The sequence below is a fragment of the Triticum dicoccoides genome, chromosome 3A, assembly GCF_002162155.2.
Source record: "Triticum dicoccoides isolate Atlit2015 ecotype Zavitan chromosome 3A, WEW_v2.0, whole genome shotgun sequence".
Lineage (NCBI taxonomy): Eukaryota > Viridiplantae > Streptophyta > Magnoliopsida > Poales > Poaceae > Triticum > Triticum dicoccoides.
In genome coordinates, this window is record NC_041384.1 from 634,564,448 (window position 1) to 634,569,082 (window position 4,635).

Genomic DNA, 4,635 nt, shown 5'->3' on the forward strand with positions numbered 1-4,635 from the left:
GGGGAGCGGCGGTTGGAGCTCGGCAGGAGGCCCTGCAGTGCGGCGTGCACCGCCGCCGCCGCGCGGGTTCTCGGCTCCATGTAGAAGATCTGTCCCTGCTCCGATCGGTCCCGATCCGTGCTGGCACCGGTCATTGGAGGCGGCTTCGGCGTCCCCTATGGCCGGCCTGGCGGATCTGGCGTGCGGGTGAGGTTCCGGGGGAAACCCCTGGCTGGCGCGGCTGCCTCCCCAAAGTCGACGCCTTTGGCGCCGATCCCCTTCCTGAAGGCTTTGGGGTGGATCCTCTCCCTCCCGCCTCCTCCTTGAGCTATGGCGAAAGCTTTTGTTCCCCTGGTCTGGGCGTCGATGGCACCCTGGTGTCATGCTCCTTCTTGAAGGCGGCGGCTGGGAACAGCTCTTGGTGGCGGGGCTGCTGGTGGCGTGGTGGCGGTGCGCTTCGGCCTTCTACTTGGTGCCGCGCCTTGCTTCGGGGGACCAGCGGGCGGTTTCTTAGGTGGAGCGGTGCTTCATCCATACATTGATGGCGACGGATCTTGACGGCGTGGCGCAGTGCAGATTCGGAGTTCGATGTGGGAGGATGGACTCGCGCAGGAGGACGACGCTGTCTGGCGTCGTGGTGGCGTCGATGGCAGTGAGGCCTGGCACGGTTCATGCAACAGTTTAGCTCTGAAGATGGATTGATGGTACGTGGCTGCGGCGGCCTCATACCCGGCAGGGGGCCTGGTTGACGAGCACGCCGGACTGGTGGGTACCCATACCCGGAAGGAGTCCTTGTTGGGACCTCAGGTCTAAGATGTTAGGTTTGGCTGCGAGGTCTGTTTGGTATTAGGCCCAGACCATCAGCGCCCCTTCATCAGTTAGATAGGAGTAGCGACAGAGGTTGCGAAGATGGTGGCTTTGGTCTTACCGTTGTACGACTTTGTAAGGTCTTGTGTTAATAATCAATAAAGTGGCCGTATGCATCGTCCAGATGCAGAGGCCGGGGTATTCCCCCTTTTCGAAAAAAAGAAAAAAAAAGAAAAAAATATGTATATCTTACCAGTTGAACAGGTCAAATCTCTCACAGTGCAAACAACTCTAATGGGATTACCTCTATACAAACTCCTCTCCAGTGCAAGATTACCTCTCTCAAGCTTTTGGTCATTCTTACCAGACATGCCATGTCCAGTGTAAACCAGAACATCTGGATCGTCTTCGGTATTTTCATACACACCAGCTGCCACGATGCTAATGGCCACAGGGTCCTCCTCCTTACCAAACTTAGCAGATATGTAATCTATCCCTACCATGCTCTGACTATTTAACCCTACCAGGCACATCTCGATTCTGAAGTAGAACATGTCACCAACCTCAACACCTGGAACCTCTCCAATCTTCTTACTCTTATTGACGCGAAGTTCAGCGTTCATCATGATACTCCCAGCCTTCAAGTTATGCTGCTGCTTCGCTACTTGCTTCGCCTCATCCAGCAGCATGAGCCGTCGCCGCAGTGCATCAAACATAAAAAGTACATTATCTGCATATTCCCTGGGATCATCTGAAGACAAAGATGGCAGGTGCGGCAGGCTTGTGTCAATTTTCCTGGGCCGTCCATGTTTTGATGTGTCCCCACTGTCAACATCTTCAGAATAACTTGAAGGAGTCACTGAACTATCAGGCACACGCTTCGGCCGCCCTCTCTTCCTCTTACCACCCTCCAATAAGGTGACTGCAGGCGGAGTCTGCATAAGGGGCTCACTCTCTTTTGAATGAACTGGAGGAGTTATAGTATCTGAACCATCCTGCACAAGCTTCGGCCGCCCCCTTTTCTTTGTAACAGATTCATGTACGCTAGATGCAGGAGGTGTCTGAAAAATAGGTTTGCCGTCTATTATAGGCACTGAAGGAGTTGGTACAACAGAAACATCTGGCACACGTCTGGATCGTCCCCTCTTCTTCTTACCAGATTCCTGTGTGACGGCTGAAGGGGGTGTCTGGAGAACAATATTATTACCTTCTGGAGGAGCTGAAGGAACCAAATGAGGAGCCGTAGGAACCAAATGAACTGGAGGAGCCGTAGGAACAGTAGTATCTTGCACACGCCTGGGCCTCCCTCTCTTCTTCTTACCAGATTCCTGTGTACTGGCCGCTGGAGGAGTTTGCAACACCGGGGAGACCATTGTGTTGTTTGAAGTACCATTAGCATTAGCAGCTCCATTCATATGAACCATATATGGTTGCACCGGGTTGGGATCTGCAGGAGCGGACAGTGGTCGAATAGCCGTGCCATTTTCGCCAGGACAGAGCAGGCGCCGGGCAGATTCGCCATGCCGAAATGCGGCAGACGGCCAGCGATCTCGACACATCATGATCGACTGGCTGGCTGGCTCTGTGCTTGCATGATGCACAGTTGCACAGCAACGTAGTAGTAGCCCGTGAAAAACAATGTGAGAAAATAAAGAAGAGAATGGAACACCGATCATGTGCCGGTCGTCCAATCTCCGGTCTTGACGACAGACACAACACATAGACGTTGGAACTTGGGACGAGACCACCCCACGTCGCTGAGGATCCAATCAGAATCAGGTCTTGTTTAGTGGAGCTCACATACATGGTCACGTCACAGTTTCCAGGTCCTCCAACGGCGGGGTACCCTTCTGACCTGGGCCGGTTAAGGTAGTCCTGCTGCTCAATCAGTCCATGATGACAAATCACTAATCTAATTTAGTGCCCACTACTTAATCTGCATGCAAGCTGGTGTTCTTCTTTGGCCAAGGCAACATTGACAAGAATGATGAGAGTGGGATAGAGTAATGGAACGACGCTGTCAGGTACAATCAGGCCGGTTGCCTCGTCGCTCCCAGCCTTGCACAGGCTGTACATTATTAACGCACATACACGGCCTAATAACTCCCTCCAAACACACTGGCTTTTGTCTCCCGAAATCGTCGTTGGTGTCACAATCAGCCGTCCCAACGTCCTGATTCCAGCATTGTTTTTTATGTCCTAATAACGTCAATAATTGTCCCTGTAACCTCTTTAGGGGGTCGACCGCTAGCTAATCACTCTCACCAATCGCTCTTTGGAATCATGGGGTGCTGGATTAGCGTAGTACGTACCACGAACCGGGCCATCTGGGTTGCAACTTACAAGGGGGAGTACGTACGTACTCTACTGGGCGCCAATGGGGTTACATGTGTGTGTGTGCAGGAAAGAGGAAACCCCCGCAAAATGATGGTGGATTAGCGCCCTAATCAGTCGGGCGTCGCTTTTGGTGGTAGTACATCACTTGGCCATGAATTGATGAAGGGATGTAGATAACCATTTTCGGGGTGGTGCATGCATGAGTTAGTGGGACGCATGCTTGCACAATAGTGGTGTTTGGGATATGATGATTGTGTGTCAAGCTGTCAGCCAACCGGCTGATGATGGATCCATAAAGCAGTAGGGTGCATACATGGTGCCCCTCGACTTCAATCACACGTCGGAGAGCAGTTCCCGTTTTTCGGTTGGATTTGGATGGGTGGGTTGTCAACATGCCAAGATTCCTCTGCTCTTGTTAGTGTTGGGGCTTTATTTGGGAGCAGGGGGTTGACAGGTGACGCCCAAACACCCCTGTCTGAACCTCGTTCTTCAGGCATGCGGTGCAGTTTTGTGGAATTTGACAGAGAAGAGAGCCCCATCAGTAGTGATGCACAAAAAAAAGGTAGACGGTGTACTGTAAAAAAAATACTACGGAGTAGATGGTTAAAAATATAAGTACTACTACAGGATCTAGTAGCACTTTTATTCTCCTGATCCATGAAGAACTAGCACGTGAAACTCAGCGAAACACTCGGGCCATCCTCCTCCGACGCCTAGATGCTTTGGATCACTGGCATTTAGCGGTGTCTTCGCATTGGATACTCATCCCGGTAGAAAACAACGTTCTCTTTTTTCAAAAGGAAGAAAGTACCACCACATAGGATCCATGCCCGTTCGAGCCACGCATCGACATGTCAGTACGCGAGTTCCTCTACATCACGCACGCGTGGCCGGTGTCTGTATCTGAAATTTCCATTTCACTTGCAGTTGCAGAACTAGCTGCCAATCGGCCCGATGGGCGCCTGGTCGGCCGCACGGGCTCAGCAGCGTGCACGCTAGAGCCTGCAGCCGTGCGCAACGCGTGCTGCCGGTTTGGCCATTGGATGCTTGCTGCAAGGCGTACTACACAAGTGTGGTTATAGTAACATCGGGAGAAGCGTTTACGGAATGTGGGGTTTTGAATTGATAAACCTGCACGAGGAATAACATACCGAGAGTGGTTTTTGGGTTCCCGGAAGAAGATGGTCAATGGAGCCTTGACACCAACGACTCACGAGGCGAATAGACTGCAGCAACCGTATTAAAATGCAATGGTTTCCATGTCGGGCTTGCGCGTATCCTCGCAAGCACCGGCTGGGTTTCGGTGGAATTGATATCGATGCTTCCCACATTTCGTGTGGCGAAGTCCGGTGAGACGGACGGGATGGGATCTACCCGTCGTACCCGATGGCGATGGACTTGCGCTTGCCGACACGTCCCAAGCCACGTCCGTGTCCTTTGTCTTCGCCCGGATCACCACGTCGAGCAGTGCGCCGCGGAAGTCTGCGTGCACGGCGACTAACTCCTGATGAC

At 52.5% G+C, this 4,635-nt stretch overlaps 1 pseudogene; it reads right to left on the reverse strand.

Annotated features, from left to right (window-relative positions):
• LOC119272710 overlaps window positions 1-2,348 on the reverse strand; it is a 4,911-nt pseudogene extending 2,563 nt beyond the window's left edge.
• Window positions 2,349-4,635: the final 2,287 nt, after the last annotated feature.